The sequence below is a fragment of the Gekko japonicus genome, unplaced genomic scaffold, assembly GCF_001447785.1.
Source record: "Gekko japonicus isolate JY-2015 unplaced genomic scaffold, Gekko_japonicus_V1.1 scaffold978, whole genome shotgun sequence".
NCBI lineage: Eukaryota > Metazoa > Chordata > Lepidosauria > Squamata > Gekkonidae > Gekko > Gekko japonicus.
This window is the reverse complement of record NW_015161980.1, coordinates 545,454-565,418: the sequence shown is the minus strand read 5'-3', so window position 1 is coordinate 565,418 and position 19,965 is coordinate 545,454. Positions and strand designations below refer to the sequence as shown.

General features: G+C 43.0%; 1 protein-coding gene across 1 annotated transcript in view; it reads right to left on the bottom strand.

Annotated features, from left to right (window-relative positions):
- Window positions 1-6,117, bottom strand: part of LRRC8B (leucine-rich repeat containing 8 family member B) — a 39,069-nt gene extending 32,952 nt beyond the window's left edge. The window contains exon 1 of the mRNA XM_015429780.1: window positions 6,020-6,117. The gene's annotated coding sequence lies outside the window, so the exon portion shown is untranslated. The remainder of the gene's footprint in view (window positions 1-6,019) is intronic.
- Window positions 6,118-19,965: the final 13,848 nt, after the last annotated feature.

The window sequence follows — 19,965 nt, the reverse complement described above, 5'->3', positions numbered from 1 at the left end:
TGGCTCGCATGAAAGCAGCAAATAACTGTGACGAGTTCTGTTATTTTACAAATGGACTGCAAACTAGTAGACCCCCACAACTTTATCAAAAAAACAAAAAAGCAAAAACAGACAAAACCCAACCCTCAGTCCTGAAGTACGCCCAGCCCTAAGCTATGGTTCAAAGAAATGTAAAATAACATTGTAAATAAAGGGAATATTAGTAAAAGAAACAATTGGTCTGTTAGCAGCATGTATGGATCCTAAAATCTGACATTCCTGTTGAGCATGGTATACAAAGAACTGTGCTTCAACCCTTTTTTTAAAAAACACAAATGCTTCAACCTTAATTCATGTTCTTAGTAGTTATTCTGCATTATCAAAAGCTCCTCCAATAAGGGTTATGCCTACACTGCACAAGAAACCTATTCCTGTTTGTCAAGGACTTGCCCTGCCTTAATATATAGAAGAGCAGAATTATATTTCCAGACTTGGCAGGGAGCAATCTAGAATAATGAAACCCTATGCTCAGACATTTGGGAATCCTCAGCTCAGCCATATACAAATATAACTTCCTGAACTTCATAAAGTAGTGGGTAGTCCATACAGAATTAGAGTAGTGTCTTCAACTCATGAGTTGTGGCCTCCAGATTGGTCATGACACCCTACAGAGCTCCCATTTTTTGCTGCCTATGGGAAGGACCTGCTAGGTAGAGTGCAAACATGCCATGCTTCATGCCTCTCTTTGCATGCATGCTGAGAAGAATATCAGGACAATGAGGTGAAGTCATGAAGTGGAGAAATTTCCTCTATGGCAGTGGTGGAGAAGATTCTTCCATGGCTCTGATCCTTGGATTGTTCCTCACTATGGTAAACCTCCTGATGTTTGGTTTGCATTTCCTATCCTCAAGTCTGCCTATAGGCCTTGGCTTGACACCATTAAGGTTATAATCATGACTCCCCCTCTTCCTGCTGCATAACTGACGTCACATGCTTGCAGCTATGGGGATCCTGGAGCTATGGTCTGGAAAGCTTAAAGACCACTGCTTTAGAGGACTCATCTCCTGTACTTTGTAGGTGTGTCAAGCATTTTTGTAAGACTCAGTATCTTATTGCTAGAGCACTGTGAAAGGAAAGCTGCACCTATGTAAAATGTGGGATTCCAATGGCAGAGAATACACAGCCTTTCATAGCACCCTGGGGTCAGCCTGGGTCACTCTAGGGCTTTTAAAGGTAAAGGTTCCCTTGCTCGAAAGCCAGTCGAGTCTGACTCTAGGGTTGCGGTGCTCATCTCCGTTTCCAAGCCGAAGAGCCAGCGCTGTCCGAAGACGTTTCCGTGGTCATGTGGCCGGCATGACTAAACACAAAGGCGCACGGAACGCTGTTACCTTCCCACCAAAGCGGTACCTATTTATCTACTTGCAATTTCTTGCTTTTGAACTGCTAGGTTGGCAGGAGCTGGTACTAGAGACGGGAGCTCACTCCGTCATGCGGCACCTGGGTCTCAAACTGCTGAACTACCGACCTTCCACAGCCTGCAGTTCAGCGTCTTAACCACTTGAGCCACTGCAGCTCTAGGGCTTTTACCAGGGCCCAAATATGTTCAGTACAGGTCTTGGTCAGCTGCCAGTTACATTAATTTCAGCTCCACACTTCCAGGAAGAAAATTTCTAAATGCAAATATGTTCTTTATATGTAACCAGAGAAGCTTCACGATGTAATATATGAAATCTTAAAGTTATATAAGGATGCAGATGTTACTTAACATTGTTATACAAATACACAATCTAAAGTGTCTCTTTCAATGGAAGCTAAACATTACAACATGCCCCATTGAAGGTCTCCATAGAACAAATCACAGGTATGCCTACCTGGTATACTGATGATTGGTTTAACAGAAACAAACTGTCATTCCTGATAAAGAACGTAATTTATCAGTTAGTAATGTTAATCCATTTTTCAACACGCTGCCTTCTGAAGGAAAAGTTTTTACTGCATAATTCACACTGAGAATGAAAGCATGTTCCAGATTTTTTTAAAAATACACAGGATTAGAATGCCAGTCTGGGACTTACTACTGCACACACACACACGGCACTGAAGCTTTTTCTTGTGTTAAATTCATATAAATGTTAAAAGGTTGAGACATTGCTAAACATGTAAATCTGAAGTGCAACGATCATATCCTTTGTCGCTATTACTATCACATTTTTATCCCACCCTTCCTCAAAGGAGCTCAGTACTTAGGATTTCAGAGTTACGATACTAATGACACAGCAGAAAATGTGATCTACATGTAGTAGCCAATAAAGATAAAGGGACAGGAGGAACAAACTAAACAAACATGTATTAAGTATACATGTAATTTTCTTAATCGACATGCTCTGAGGCTGCTAGATAAGTACAGGATGATATAGGCAATTTCACTCCTAAAACTGCTTCTTCAGATATAGTTAAATAGACAATAGAGAGGTCTAAGATTAGGCACACCAGCTGTGTTTTGTTTTTGGATGCACTTTAGGCAGGATACTACCATGTATATGAACACTGACTTTTTAAATAAGTTGAGCCAGATAGCAAACACACTGAGATGGCATCATACCTCTTCACATGGTTTAATGGAAATGTGTAGAAACTACACTCTTAATCCCCCTTTAGCTTTCATTCTAAGAAAATTCTTCCTAAATTGGAAAATTAATGACACATTATCTCAAGTTACAGGTTTTTTTTTTTGAGTGTTCTTTTAGGTAAAAAGCTAATTGACTTCTGAGTGCCGTGATTAAAATGTGCTTCTCTAATCTCGGAAAGAGAATCCATTTCACAGCAAGAAGGTAGGTAGAAGTACATAATGGTATTTTATTCTGCAATGTTGATGTATAATTTGATATTTCCAGAGAAGATAAAAGCCACCACTTTTCAGAAAAAGTTTATGTTCCAAAGAGAATTGACTTACCAATTCAAAATCAAGCAAAACAGTTATTAGCAGATCATATAAAGAAGGCTTTTTTTTGGGGGGGGGGGAGGTGTTCTTGGGCCCAATCTTATTGTTAGGGGGAAGAAATTGGAGCTGTTGCTAACAGTGGCTTCTTTCATTAATACTTGATCAGCAAATTACCCTTCTTTCATCTACATCTGAGTTCATAATTTTTTTTCTCTTTTGGGCTCTGCTGACCAGGTAATACTGATCTGTGCTTCTATCACTTCTAGACCGGATTGCTATAATGAATTTTATGTGGTGCTGCTCTTGAAGACAAATCAAATGCTGTAATTAATGCCAAAAATAGCCATATACTTCCTTATAGTGTGTAACCACTATATTATGCCAGTTCTAAAGCAACTGCACTCGTTACCTATTTGTTTCCAGATTCAATTCAAGATTTTTGGGTTTTACCTTCAAAATACTTTGTGACCTGTGACCCTATGATGATCTCGTCCTCTTCCCTCCCTCATACACAGGATTTTCCCTTCTGTCTACTTTCTTGCTGAGCAGCCCCTTTTCTTCTTATTTGTTTGTCTATGGCTGTCCCACCCAGTTGCTTTATTTTTTAGATAGTTAGATGCTGGCCCAGACCAGGGAACTGAGGGAAGAGAAAATCACCTTCTTTTTGCTTTTGAAGTGGCACACAAGAGGCTTTTGAAAGTTCAAAATAAACAAAATGTTTTATTTAACTTGAAGGAGAAAAGATCAGGTGGAATCAGGTTCAGGATGTATGAAGTGAACAGATAATAAAACTGAGGTAACCTTGTATTCACAAAAACAACAGATAATTTTTTGCCAACAAGTGTTTCAAGGTCTTTCAACAAGGTCTTTAAAAAGTTGAAGAGAGATGCTTTCTTTTCAGTTTCTGCTTAAACACTCAAGCATAGATTTCTGAGTTTCACCAACATATAAAGTTTAGAAGGCAGGAGCACACAACCAAGTTCCCCAAATCCTTCTTTATACACAAACAAGAAATCACTCCTCTTTTCTAGAAGCTATTTCCCTTCTTAACTGGGCAGGGATCACTTCTCTTTACTAGAAGCTATTACCATTTTTTTGGCTTGAGTGAGGAACCTCCTTGATCCACTCACTCTCTTAGCCGCCATCCCAGTCCACAATCAGTGCTTAACTGTGTCTTCTTCAACTGTCAGTTCCCAACTGTCATTCCTTAACTGACTCTCTCAACAGAATTCTGTTGGAACAGCCTGTAACTCAAAGGTTCTCAACATCTGTTAGGCATTAACCCTTGACAGTCCATCACAGGCCCACATAGTTGAACAACTAGTTCGCCCTGTATCAACTCATACACCACCTGCATTTTCCCAGGAGCCTTTTCTTTCTCTCTCTTCAAACCCCCCCCCCCACTCATGATGTGGTATGGTCCATCTAGTTCTAGTCTAGAAAGTACCACCCCTGCAAGACATTTCCTCCTCCATCAGGTTCTCTCTCAATGGCTTCATGCCCCAAGCTGCACATGAATCTGGCCTTTCCTGACTGTTGTTATTCTGCTTTCAAAGACTATGATTTCATACTGTAATTTTGACATTCATATCTTTTACAAAAAAAGTCCTCAGACCCTCAATTTACATTAGCCTCTTGCAATCAACAGGCATGTATATACTGGATATGGACAATCTCTTTTTAAAAATCAAAGCTCAGATTTTTCTGAAGATTATTCTGAAGTTATTGACTGCTCAGTAATTTGGACATGGACTCACTGGAGAAGAATGAAAATGAGTCATCAAAACTTCTGGGGTCATTTGGGGATGCAGGCATAATCTACGATCAACTTTACTAGAACATTTTGTGGGTTTAAGGCTACTCTTGCAGGCAGAATTCAAGTCAGAGAGAGATTTCTTCTGGGGAATACACATACAAATCTAATGTTTAAAGAACCTGCCTGGTATCCTTTCTGTTTAGTGACTGCAATTAAACCTGGACGGTACTTGCTGTTCCTCCTGCTACACTGAAAGTACAAGCAAGGATTGCTTAATAACTTGAAGCCTGGGATAGGGTGGTGTGGATAACTCAGTGCCAATACCAGTCTTGTAAGTATGCAAACTCTGGCAACACAACCAATCAACTGCTCCAAATTAGAGGTTCCAAGAACAACTTATTGCATCAATGCACATGAACAACTGTCTTACACAGAGTACATGTGCAGACACACTCTTCAGGCATATTTTTACCATCTTCATGCAATAGTCTTCAAGTCTCTCTTGTGATTTAGGAACAATTTCTATAAAACACAGATGGTTGACATTTTAAATGTGCAAGCTTTATAAAAACACACACACAGACCACACATTCATGTTTCATAATGGGAAATACACAGTGAGGCATACACTCAATGATTTCTTAGGACAAGTCCAGGGAAGATAAAAGAGTGGGGGGGGGGGGGGGAAGCATATTATAAATATCACTGATCCCAGTCTTATCAAGTGCAATGTCCCAAAAACAACATAGAAAATTCCTGGAGATTGCAGCAACCTGGGGTCACAGACTGGGAAAACACACAGCAAAATACTGGCTACTAATCCTGTCAAAATAGCTACTCCCCCGAGGTGTTTAAGGACATGAGACTTTTTGTTTTACGTGGTATCATTTGGGAAATGAGTCCTGGAACTCACTCCTACCTATACATTAGAAATCCTTTACAGGAATCTACAACAAGTGGTGGTTGCAGCTACTCAGAGGTGAAGAAAGGCACATGCCAGAAGTGATTCTTGAGTCTAGAGAACAGGCTGCACGACCGAACCTTGGAGACCGCTGCGGTGAAAAATTATTATTTCAGATGTCAAGAACAGGCCGAAATTAACAGGTAAGGGCTTACACCATTGCGGTGCGGAAGATCACATATTGCTCAGTCTTGTGCGCGCCTACTCGGAAGTAAGCCCTATGTGAGCTCAACGCGATTTACTTTCCCGTAGGATCGCAGCCTTCAACAGGCGAGCTACCTCCTTCCCCAGCCTCTTGACTGAACGCGCGGGAACACAAGTCTAGCCGCCCCCACCTACCCGGCAGGTGAACCATCTCTGCCTTCAAGCCAACCTCGCTTACCTGATCCAGCCGCGTCTCCCACAACACAGCCAACCTTCCAGGTGCGTGCGGCCGCCAGGTCAACCGCAGTATTCCCCCCCCCCTCCCCCCAGCAGCAGGCGGAGGAGGAAAGACAGGAATAAAATGTATATCTATATATAAAAGGGGGGCGGCGCAGATACCGGCTTCAACCAGCGCTTCTCCGGCTGAGGCTCCACCCGGCTCCTTTGTCGCGTCATAAACCACGTCCGCCAATGGAGGCCCCGCTGGTGGAACCGCTGATTTGGCGAAGAGCATGGCGTAAGGGGGGGGGGGGGGGGGGGGGGGGGACAATAGGAGCCCCTTGAACTTCCTCTAATCCGAAGAGGGGTCGCATTCTGTCCTGTTTGCACCTGGCAGACAGGTGAAGAAAATGGGTTCCCTCCTAGGCTGTGTCCTTAGGAGATGCCACCAAACACTGCGCAGCCGCCCTCAACCTATCCCGGGTCCAAAGGGAGACCCATTAATTTCATAGAACTTCCTTCCAAGTAAGCTTTCCATTTTCAAAAACGTCACCATAGATTCCCTTTCACTGGCAAGTTGAAGCTTCACTTGCTTTCCTGTTGTTTTTACATCGCAGGCCTCTGTGGTAATGAAGACAGAAAAGCAACCACTCCCCAACTCCTTACAGTTGTGGGGTGGGGTGGGGTGGGGTGGGGTGGGGGGGCACCACCTTGGTTGGGGACGGGAAGGTGCTTGTAGATTTGTTTACCACGATTGTAGCTTGCTTTTCTACCTTCATGCAAATCAAGGCGGTTTGTGGGATTCCCAGGCATTTTACCATACTGCTCACTTCAGAAAGATTGCTGAATCACAGGTCCTATAACTATCCCCTTGGATTCAACATATTTGCAAGACAGCAAGAAGACAGAGGAAGAAGAGTAGATTAAATAGTGCATATGTGTTGCTGATCTAGAATATGCTTCCCCAGAAATAATTAAGGCTAATGCTAATTACTTCACTAAATACAACATTTGCACTGTTTTTATGCTTGAGTACCTTTTCAATTCCTAGACCCCTGTATTTTCCTCAATAAATTATAAACCTTGCTTTGGAAAAGATCTGGTTGTTTTGTGGTTACTGGTAGCCTGTTAGAGGCACATTAAGCTTGCTTGCTCACAATTTTTTTTTAAGAGCCCTAAATGACATATTCTGCTCCCCCTTAATTGACACTGATTTATTGTACAGTGATTTCATACTGTGCAATTTTTTTTCTCTCTTCCAGGGCTATCATTTTATAGTGACCATTCAAATGTTATGTGTGAGAATACTCTCTTGTCTTCATCCTTAGCCAGTTTGGTGTAGTGGTTACATGTGTGGACTTAACCTGGGAGAACTGGGTTTGATTCTTCACTCCTCCACTTCTAGCTGCTTAGGCAAGCCATAGTTCTGTCAGAGCTGTCCTCGAAAAAGAGCAGTTTCTGTCAGGGCTCTCTCACCCCCACTTACCTCACAGGGTGTCTGTTGTGGGGTGGGGAAGGGAAAGGAGTTTGTAAATCGCTCTGAGACTCCGAGTGAAGGGCAGGGTATAAATCCAGTCTCTTCTTCTTTTAATCAAGAATGGACACCTCATCTAATGACATTTTCTGCTTTGTCTACAAAAAGAAACATTAAAAGACACTTTTAACTGTTTTTTTTTACTCCTACTAAAATTCCTATAGTAAGTACCAAAGATGTAATTAGAGGGTAAAGAATAAAAAATTGTGTGTGTATTCTGCCTTTCTTCCATCAGGGAGCTCAAGTCATATTGGTGATCAAAGCTAACTACTGGCCATGGCACCTGAGTGAGACCTTCAGGTTCAGATTGTCAGATGCTGGGCAGCAGTCAGCAGGTGAGGGATGTTACTGGCTGGTCACTTTTGGAAAGAATTACTGTACAAGTTCAAACTGTTAAAGACACATTAACAAGTCATATAAATTTCTACTTGATTTTACTAGGTGAACTTCATCCGAAGACAGAAGCCCAGTCACAGTGCCAAGGATGTTAAAGGTACAAGTTATCTAAACTGCTGTAAAGATTTGGGAGCTGCTCTCAGCCAGTTTAGATAACTTGTACCTTTAATGGAAACATGAAGTAAAGAATAGTACTACAAACTGATGGTTGAAAAAGACGTTCAGTCGAAACGTTCCATCCTTAACATCCTCCATCCTTAACATCCTTGGCACTGTGACTGGGCTTCTGTCTTCGGATGAAGTTCACCTAGTAAAATCAAGTAGAAATTTATATGACTTGTTAATGTGTCTTTAACAGTTTGAACTTGTACAGTAATTCTTTCCTGTGTCATTGACTTTACAAATTACTGGGTCCACTTGTGTTGTTCTGGTCACTTTTGGAAACAGGTTGCTGGACTAGGTGTACCACTGATCAGATCTAGCAGAGCTACTTTTACATTCTTCTTGAATTCCTGTAACATCTTTACTCCAGGCACTGACTAGACTTACTTGCTTAGCTTTTGCATCTTCTCCATACTCTGGGACAGCATATTGAATGATCTACCATGGCAAAGACACTTGAAGGGGGGAAAAGTGAAATGTGAATGAGCCATAGTGTAGCCATGTCTGTGACAGTCAAGTAAAGAACTGAGGGGAGTGTTTGACCCAGTGATGAGCTAGGTCTGTTACCTGTGTTTTTAGCTGAGGTCTCCAACAGTCTGTATTCCTCACCTTGTATAACAAACTAACTTTAGTACATATCCTGTTTTCTTAAACTATAGTAGTCAGCTGTTCATGTAGCACATGTCGCATACAATAAATAAAGTAGCATTCTTTAAAGTACATTAAGAAGAAAGTATAGATCACTTTTCTATTGGTTTAGATTTGGTGCAATATTGAGTTGTCGTTGTATAATTGGTGTAAAAATTCTGAAATATCCTGATATCAGTTTGCCTATACATGCTTACGCTTTTTTATATATAAAATTGTCAGCATCTTGTACTTTTTTAGGAATAGATCCTTTCCTTGGTCATGATTAATAAATAAAGAAAAGAGTTTCTACTCCAGTTCTTAGTAGTGATTTGAACCCCTTCTTTTAAGACAGCTAAAATTTGTAAATTTGTAAAACCATAATTTTGTTGCCAAAAGTGGAATGGACAAATGATACCAGACCTGGACTAGGCCTGCTGCCATTGACTGAGAACTCTGGCACCATTTGTAGACTGTAAGCAATCTGTTTTGAAAAATATCTCATCTGGGGTCTCTCCCTTCCAGCAACATGGTGCAGTAAGGTTGAGGAAGTTAGAGTCTATTCCTATGTAATTTTTGTAGGAACTCTGGTCTTTATCAAGTACACTCTTCTACTTGTCTGAGCATAGCTGAGGTACAACAGTCTACAAAGATAGGTTTATAGGTAGGTTAAAAGGATAAAGGTGCACAGGTGTTATGGTTAAAGGAAAAGGTTAAAAGAAAACAAACCTCTGTCAGACGTGTCACTGGGATATGAGAAAATAGCTTTTAGAAAACAGAATAAAAATGGGGCAAAGGGCAAAAGTGAAGTACAGAAAACAAGGGAAATTGATAACTCGAAAGCAAGAAATTGCAAGTAGATAAATAGGTACCACTTTGGTGGGAAGGCAACAGCGTTCCGTGCACCTTGGTGTTTAGTCATGCCGGCCACATGACCACGGAAATGTCTTCAGACAGCGCTGGCTCTTCGGCTTTGAAACGAAGATGAGCACCGCAACCCTAGAGTCGGACTCGACTGGCTTTCGAGCAAGGGAACCTTTACCTTTACCTTTAAACTGTCATGATGTCATTTGGGCTATAAGATCTACTGCCCTTCCTGGTTGGGGAAGAATACAGCTTGGTGTTACTGGGTGCCAAGGTATCCAGTCCTGTATTTTCCTGACTATTGCAATAAACAACTTATCTAACTCCCTGGACTCCAACCGTGTGTTCCTCATTTGGACCCAGGAGCATACAGGGCACAGATTTGTGCATCAATAGCTGGTTTAAAAGATCCTAATGGAATATTGCAACAACAAGACAAAGATTTAAAGGCTAAAGTTTCTGCTTCCATCTCCCCACCCTCACTCCCCTCCCTCTTTCTTTGCTCCCCTGACTTTATATTCTTCCCTCCCCATTGATCCGCTGCCTGCAAAAAGAAAAAAAATATTTTAAAAAAAATGGCAAAAGCAAATTGAATATCTTAAGACTAAATTAGCTGAGAACAAAGCTCTAGCATTGTCTGAACCATCTATGGCACTTGGTGCACTAACTGCCCCCCCCCCCAGTTATTACTGTGCAGAAAAAGGCAATGGTAAACAAATTCTGATCATCTCATATCTTGAAAACCCTGTGATGAGACAATCCCAAAAATTTTAAGAAGTTATAGTGCTGCAAGACAGAACTTCCAGGTTAGATAGCATGCAATCAAGTATTGGGGAGGAAGAGCAGAGGATAAGTATGATTAGTGCTATTCTTAGGTTGCATTCAGACTGGCAGTTTGGCCCGATGTAGGCACGTTTCACAAATGGATTAAGTGGGCCTGGTCACACAGCCACATTTGTCAGGTGTTCTCCAGGCATACTCACTCCGTCAGACGATGACTTGGAGCTGGGTTAAAAAGCCACCGAAGTGGTGTTTTTGTTTCCCCGCGCATTCATTGCACATGGTTGGATGTCTGAACATGGGGGAGCACGTACAGAACGGATTTGGCAGTCTGAACCTGCAGATCCGTTCTGCCGCTAGGGAGGTGGTTTTTTTTTTTTAAAAAAAAATGCCTATGTGTGCATGTGCGCACACATAGATTATGGATTTTTGATTTTTTTTGCAGTTCGCTCCATGGCTGAGGCGCCACAATAATGTGGATGCTTTACCACGGGATGTCTCTATGAGTAACCCGCAGCAGGGTGTGCTGTGTGGCTGATATGTCCCACTACACTTTAAACTCATTCAATTAGAGGTGGCACCATATTGCGCCAAGCCACCAGTGTGATCACAGCCTTAATGATGCAACTGGATTAAAGCCAAAAGGACATTCTGTTGTTTATGTGAATGCATGCAAAAGGAAAGTCCAAAGCCATTTGACACATATAATAGGAACATGGAACATTAGAAGTATGAATCAAGGTAAGCTTAAAACTGTAAAACAACAAACAGAACATTTAAACATTGCAATCCTGGGAGTGTGTGAACTAAAGTGGACTGGATTATGACATTTTCTGACTGAAAATGTTTTTTTAGTCAGGAAATGACAAACAGAATAGCTTTAATAGTGAGGCAAGATGTAGTACAAGCAATCAAGGAGAATGCAATGTCTGACTGAATAATATCAATCAGACAATGGAAATTCTTTCAATATAGCCATCATTCAAGTTTATGCCCCCACTACAGGTGCTGAAGAGGAAAAACTGAAAGCTTTTATGCAAGTGTCCAGAAAGAAGTTAATCATTCACCTAAATAGGATGTGCTGATCATCATAGGTGACTGGAACACAAAAGTGGGAAATAAAGTAGAATTAGCCATTGTCGGGAAATTGTCAGAAAATATGGGCATGAAATGAAGCAGGAGAGTGATTCATCAAATTCTGCAAAGAGAATAACAGAACAATCCTGTGCTGTCCCTGTGCTGTGGTGGCCAGCCACTGCATAACTATGGTAGCACTAGTCTATTCCCTAAGGGCAGGGGTCGTTTCGTAGAAAAAGAGCTAGGGGAACTCATTAGCATAACTCATTAGCATATGCCACACACCCTGACATCACCGGAAGTGTGCCATAAGGCCACACCCCCTGACATCACCGGAAGTGTGTCATAAGGCCACACACCCTGCCCCCAACGGTCCCGGCTGCAAGGAAGCCCCGCGAAGGCCCTCCCTGGCCCCAGGCAGGCAGGGGTGGGGAGAGGCAGGGAAGAAGCAACTTACTTTCCCTCTTCTCCTGCATTCTCCTGGCTGAATGAGGGCCGGAAGCGGGGCGGCCTGAAGCAGGGGACAGGGCTTCGTCATGTGCCCCGCTCCCGTACCTCACCCAGGGAAACTGTGATCCCCCGCGATCCCCCCCGAAATGACCTCTGCCTAAGGGCATAAATTAATGCAGCAGCCAGCAGACAAAGTAGGTGGGTTTGCAGTTCATAACCAGAATAGCATCTATAGCAACCATGCCGTGGCAGTCAGTGGAGATATTGTGTGGAGGCGGTGGCACTATGATGGACAGGGCTGCCAGAACCAATGAGGGGCCATGTGGCAAGGGGGTGGAGTCCAGCATCCATCTCAGGCAGGGGGCAGACAGGGGTGGGTCAAAGGGCTATTTTCAGGAACACCCCCCACCCGCTTAAAGGGACCAACTCCTGTCAGCAGATCCAGGCATCTGATAGCGGGGAAGGGGTTCAAGCTGTCTGTTGCCAAGGGCACTCCTGCACCACCCCTGCAAGTGGTGGAGCAGGAGAGGGGGCCACCAGGGTGGGCTCAGGTGTGAAGACATGGAGCACCACCCTCAGATCCCCCAATTCCCTCCTTGATGAGCAGAAGTAGTCTTGGACTGGAATGACCGTCAATCCACTCTGGGCTCTGTCATTCCTGTTCCAGAACCATCAGGAACTGTCAGCTGTGAATATGCCCCCTCCCCCATCTTTTACTGACAGAAACCAAGGTTGAAGGCTGCCAATACTGTTGGAGTCGGCCACTGAGGTCTCAGAGGGTAACCATTTTTTAGAGGTACATAAGGGTTGTCCCCCACAATACTTTTTTTTTGTTATATTGGAGATTTTTCTACAAACCTGGGGTTTTCCTCAGGTTTGTAGAAATATCAGTCTTGTCTGTTCGTGGCTGCAATCTCTGGTTTTAAATGTCCACAGATGGGACCGCCTTGCAAATCAGGTATATTAATAATAATGATTTCCTGAATATCCTGAGCTGCGATCCATTTAAATCAATGCTGTTGTTGTACAATAAAAATATTCTATGGTAATTCCAAAATAAGTACATTGTATAATGCAAAATGAGGGATCTTCTATGACAGGTCAACTGTGTGTACATTACTCTTTAAAACCTGTTTTTATACTTGAATGTTGCATTCTTTATACTGTGGACGAATACCAGTTAGAACTGTAGACACACACTGTTATTTGAAATGAAATATCTCCCTATCTTTCAGGAGCTACTTGCATGATATTTAAGGCTTCTTTAATTATTCATAATCTGTATTTAACTTCTCTTTGGTGCTTATGTTTGCTTACAATTGTATAATACTACCCAATGGAGTCTCAGAGCGGCTTACAAACTCCTTTCCCTTCCCCTCCCCACAACAGACACCCTGTGAGGTAGGTGGAACTGAGAGAGCTCTGACAGAAACTGCTGTCTTTCAGGAACAGCTCTTATCAGAACTACAGCTTGCCCAAGGTCATCCAGCCAGGTGCAAGCGGAGGAGTGGGGAATCAAATCTGGTTCTCCCAGATTAGAGTCCGCGCACTTAACCACTACACCAAAATTTTATAATTTTAATTGTATTTTTGTATCCTATTTATTGTAATTATTTTATTGTGTTTCCTGATCCAGCAGGGCTAATAAGCACATAATACATTCAGACTGAATGACCAACAAAATATAAAACAATTTTGCATTTCAGGCTTTTTCTGGATCTGTCACATCTCATTTCTTGTACAGTTTGAGCTTTGTATCTCTTGAGGACATTGCTTTGGCTTTCTTGAAAGCATCTCCTCATCTTTGACTCATTACTTGTTATTTCACTCATCTACTTTCTGGTTCTTTACCATGACTGCTCATTTCAAAATTCATTTTCCTGATAACTGTTATTGAGCCTACCGTTGCATTTATCTTCTTGAAAGATTGACCGTACCCGAGCATTCTTAGTCCCACAAATAATGTAAAAAGTCACCAATGCTCACTCTGCATGTAATCTATCTTGATATTTGGGACTGCAGATTGAGTGATATACATGATGCAGCTAAAATTTAGGAAAGGTGTTTTTGTTCCTTTGCTCCATTTTCTCATGTGACTAAACTTCTTTGTTCACAAGTACTGGGGGGCAAACCTTTTCTTGCGTACAGACAGCCCAACTGTCTTAAACAACTTCTCACCCACAGTAATGCAGCATCTACTTTGAACATGGACACTGGGACCAGAGCTTGCAATAAACCCAGATGCCAACTTTGCTGCCACATATACCCAGACAACACAATCACTGGACCTAACAGCATCAACTATAGTATATCATGCTTATTCACATGCTCATCTTCTAACATTTTATATACCATTAAATGCATAAGACAAACAGGACAAACCCTACGCCAGAGGATAAATGGACACAAATCTGACATCAGGAATCACAAGATTGAGAAACCTGTAGGAGAACACTTCAACCTTCTGGGATATTCAATGGGTGACCTCAAAGTAGCCATTTTATTACAAAGGAACAGAATGGAAAGGGAAATTGCTGAATTACAAGTTATTACAAGCCTTGGAACAAAAACCTCCCCAGGACTCAATAGGGATATTGCATTTTTTTAATCTCGTTACATATGCTAACTCATATGTATTCTCAACAAGAAGGTCTATAAATACACTGTATTTCTTTTTCAGAATAGTATATTAGAATAGTGAATGTAATGCAAGGGATATTGGGATGTCTGCTGACAAAACACTACATCCTCCTCATTAAATGCCGTTAAGTGCCCTTCACACCTGAGAGGAGAGAATTTAGATTCTCAGTTACTTCTCACAATTAGAAAAGACAACTTTGGACATTTATCTGCTATTAAATGCATCTGCTATAAAACTATAAATGACATCAATGTGTGTAGTGTAGCCAGGGGATCCTATGATTGTATGCCTGCTTTACAATTGTTGACCTTATAACCTTAACTTGTTATTTAGTTTTCACTTTGCATATCTTGAACATCATCATGTTACATGTTAATTTGATCTTCATTCTCTGGCTATAAGTTTGAACCTTACCTGCCATTCCAATGTATCTTGAAGAAGTGTGCCTTGCACACGAAAGCTCATACCGTGAATAAACCTTTGTTGGTCTTAAAGGTGCCACTTTGTTCTAGTGCTTCAGACCAACACAGCTGACCAACTGGATCTGTTCTAGGAACTCAGTGACTAGAAAATGGAAGGGGGATTTATTGAAAATGTATGCAAGCATATAGTAAACGTTTTCTGAAATCTATAAAAAAAGCAGGTGTGACAGAATTTGGTCTATAACTGAAACTTGCATATATGCTATAGGCTGAATCCAGAAATAAGACACAGATATTTAAGATAACATCCTGTACACAATTAACCATGAGTAAGTCTGAATGAACTCAGTGGGACATACTTTTGAGCAAATATGCATGGGCTTGGGCTGAAAGAGTGCCAGTGGTATTCAGAGCTCGCTCATTTCAGGGACGCAATAGTAACACCTGATTGGTATGTGCCAGCAAAACTATAAATGACATCAACGTGTGTAGTGTAGCCAGGGGATCCTATGATTGTCTGCCTGCCAGAAGTTCTCAACAGCAAAGACCCAGAAATAGCAGATGAACTACTCCATGAACTCAATGCTGCACATAGACAAAAGTGGACCGAAGTAACTGCGAATTTGGGTTTCAGGCATTCCAGTAGGAAAGCCTGGAGCCTGCTGAAAAAACTAGGTGCAAGCCCACCTGTGCTCCAAGGAAATCCAGAGGTAACATCAAACCAGGTAGCTGCCCAAGCCCAACTGGTATCCCTATCCAGAGCTCTGAAGGGTTGAGATTTTACAATCAGGATAAAAGAAGAACTCCAGATTTTAAAACACACCTGCCCTGAAAGACTGCGAGCAGTCAGGGAATGTCAGTGCTGATAAGATTTCCAAGGCACTGAAGGACATCAAAAATGGAAAGGCACCAGGGTTTGACTGCATCCATAATGCGTTCCTGATCAACAGTGGCGTGGTCACTAAGAAGCTGCTTGCAAAGTTTCCCATTGGCGTCATGATAGCAGGAAGACTCCCAGGAGGATTCAAGAAAGCAACAGGCCCGTAGCTACAGTGGGGCATTTAGGGCCTGCCCTCCCCAACCTCCTGCCAAGGCCCCCTAAATTTCTTTCATCCCAGGCCCCCCAACTCTCTGGCAAAATGTGGTGGCTGCCACAAACTTCCCCTGTGCTGCCAGGGTCACCAGTTCTCCTTTCCTTCCCTTTCCAGTGCTTTCTACCACCCCCGCCTCCCCCTCATCCTGGTAGCAACCTCCAAAGCATCTTTTCTGCATTGGGGAAAGACGAGCGAGCAGGCCAGCAGCTGGGGTGAGTGGAGAGGAGCACCGGGGAGGAAGCACAAGACACCAAAGCTCAAGGCAGAGCTGAAAGCCAGGTGGAGGGCACTGCCGCCACACCTGAGAGCTTCCCAAGTCCCCCCCGGGGGCGGGGAAACACCCGCCCCAGAGGCGGGTTCCTCACCGCCGCCAGATCGGGCCCCGGGGGGAACTCCTCCCCGATGTGCATGTCGCCCAGAAGTGACGCGACCACACCGGGCACGCTGGCATCACCCTGGACAGGACCTTGAGCTATACACACTATCTTACCAATGTAACAGCAAATATACACACATGAAACAACATTCTCAAAAATTATGTGGTACAACTTGGGGTGTGTCTGCTACAACACTTAGATGCTCAGCTTTGAGGTTGGTGTATAGTACTGCAGAATATGGTACTTCAGTGTGGCTCAACAGCCTTCATGTCCACAAACTTGATGTCTAACTCTATACAACGAGAACCATTCAACAGATGACATAAACCCAGGGGTCGTTTCGTAGAAAAAGAGCTAGGGGAACTCATTAGCATAACTCATTAGCATATGCCACATCCCTTACATCAGGGGCCCGGCGGTGGACCTGCAAGGCCGGCGGGAGTGTGAGGAAGCCCCGCCAAGGCCCTCCCTGGCTCCAGGCAGGCAGGGGTGGGGAGAGGCGGGGAGGAAGCAACTTACCCTCCCTCTTCTCCTGCCTCCTCCTGGCTGAATGAGGGCCGGAAGCGGGGCGGCCGGAAGCAGGGGGCGGGGCTTCGTCATGTGCCCCGCCCCCCACACCTCACCCGGGGGAACTGCGTTCCCCCACGATCCCCCCCGAAATGACCTCTGCATAAACCCATGCTGACCTGTTGCTTGTGCCATATTGCTCCCACACATCTCCAAAGACAGGATGCTCTTCTTCCTGAATATAGAAAGATCACTGAAAACACAGAGTTGCCCATCCACAAACACATGGCTGACGCAGGCCTCTCCAGACTAAGATCCCGATACCCAGCAATAAGATATGCACAAATCCTGCAATCACAAAATTTCGATCTAGGGAATGAATGGTTGTGAACATGGATGCAATCAGTTCCACCTGATATCCATAACCTGCTAAACACCAACGAGAGGCCTGCAGGCTAACAGAATACGAGCAGGCTTCGGTAGTTGTGCAGACCTGTTGTTTAAATGGGGCAAAATACCAGGACCCGAATGCAATTGTGGTGCAGCCTGCCAAACTATTTTCTGCCTGTCACAGGAACGTGAATAATGTGCTTTCCAGGGTGATGTTGCGGAGCTCTTTGAACTCTCCACAGCTGTGATTGAGTGGACTGAAAATTTAGATATTACCCTGTTTTCCCGAAAATAAGACCTACCCAAAAAATAAGCCCTAGCAGGATTTCTATGCATTTGTGGTAAAAGCCCTAGTGTGTCTTCTTGAGAAAAAAATAAATATAAGACAGTGTCTTATTTTCGGGGAAACACGGTAGTATTTAGGAGGATTGTCCAGTCAGTCTGCATACACATTGTATCAACTTGGTTACATATTTTATATTATTATATGTTTTCTGTGTGTAACTCTGCCATACGATACATAAAAATAAAGGATATCACTGCATATGTCAAGTGTGTGTATTCAAACAATACTGAAATAGAAGATTCAGGTTTTGTAGTTTGGAACACGTCATTTTTAGTTGGTTGTAGCGATGTCTCAAACAGGAAACCATAGTCAAATGACTTTCTAGTCTATTCAGTTTCACTTTCTGGTTTATCTACATTAACATTAAAAGTTGTGATTTTCAAGTTTAAAATAACAAAGGGAAGTTTTAAATTTTATTGTGTTTTTTTCTTTCTTGGTTCTCCAACAGAAATATCCCAGGGGCCTATATGGCATGACATTTAAACAGATTACATATAACAATAAGTTTTACTGTGGTTTCTACCTGTAATTGTCTGGCTGTTCGTAGGATGCTTCGGGTTATCAAAATATGTAGGCCAGGACTTAGAGATAACAAGCGAGAGTTCAAGAGCCCATCTGGGTCTGTGCTGATGTCCTGATTCCGCCCTTCTTCCTATCTGTTCTACTATTTAAGGCAGATAGAAAAAAAAGGAGGGGGTGAATGTCTTACTCAGTGAATTTGTAGGGACCATTTCCCCCCTCTCATAATCTGTGTGGAAGAGACAAGAAAGTAAATTCAACTCTAATCCTTTTAAGAACCCAGCTGAATGGAGGCTCTCTCTTTTTTTCTGTCTGTCTCCTTTTCTGTTGGAAGGCAGGTGGGAGAGGGTGGTTGGGCTGTTGAGCTCTTATCTTGTTGCTAACCTAGGTTCCTGTCTCCCACTCCAAGTTCCTGTGTCCTTTGCCACAAGACGAAACAGCTGGTGTGGGGGCTAGCACTGCCTCATTTTCCAGGCAGAGTTTGTGCTTAACAAATAGAGTATATCCTCTGTAGAGTACTGGGCAGCAATACATGTAAATATATACAACTACTCAGGGCTTTTTTTGTAGAAAAAGCCCAGCAGGAACTCATTAGCATAATAGGCCACACCCAACAGCAGAAATTCATTTGCTTATTAGGACACACCCCTGACAGCACAGCTCATTAGCATATTAGGCCACACACCCCATGTTCGCAGAAGTGTGGTCATCCACACTTTTGCTTCTTATTCTGTTTACCTTGTTTGTTGTCAAAACTCAGGGCTTTTTTATAGCAGGAACTCCTTTGCATGTTAGGCCACACACCCCTAATGTAGCCAGTCCTAATGAGTTTCTGCTGTTGGGTGTGGTCTATTATGCTAATGAGTTCCTGCTGAGGGTGGCCAACTCGGGAGCCAGCCGGAACTCCGTTCCTGTGCGTTCCTGCCCAAAAATAGCCCTGCAACTACTGTAAATTTTAAAATTCAAGTTAGCATGGCCTGATGAGATCTCATTTGAAATTAGGATTGCCAACCTCCAGATGTGGCCTGGTGATCTCCAAGAATGACAGCTGATCTCCAGACGACAGTTCTCTAGACAAAATGGCTGCTTTGGAGGGCAGTATAGCCCACCGACGTCTGCCTGGTCTCCCCAGGCTCTACCCACAAATCTCCACAAACTTTGCAACCCAGGACTGGCAACTCCAGCTGGAATCTTTGCTGTGAATCTTTTTTGACGTGAGAAGATACAAATAAATTTGACTTGATACAAATACACTGACTGTGAGGAAGTCAGCTTTTCTTGTGAAGTTATGAAATCTGAAAATCATTTTCTCTTAATGAGTGCACTAATAAATTACAGTTGAGACTTTTAACCACAATTGCTCCTTTCAAAACAAGACTTTAGATTATAGATGACACTAAAAATTGAGATATTTTAAACTGAGCCAGCTAAAACTTAGAACTGTTTTATTTGTTCACCCAAAAAGATGGGGGAGGGAACAGTCTGTAACATTTTTTTGACAAAAGACTGGAAGTACTGTACAAACATAGGCTGAAATCTTCTGCACTCTGCCCTGGGAATAAACCCCATAGACCATAGTAGGCCTTACTTCTGAGTGAACATGTCTGTAATACAGGCGTCATTTCGTAGAAAAAGAGCTAGGGGGACTCATTAGCATAACTCATTAGCATATGCCACACCCCTTGACATCACCGGAAGTGTGTCCTCCCCACAGCCGGCGGCGACCTCCAGCGGGCTCCAGCAGGGAGCTCCAGGCCCCGCCCTCCCGCACCTCACCCG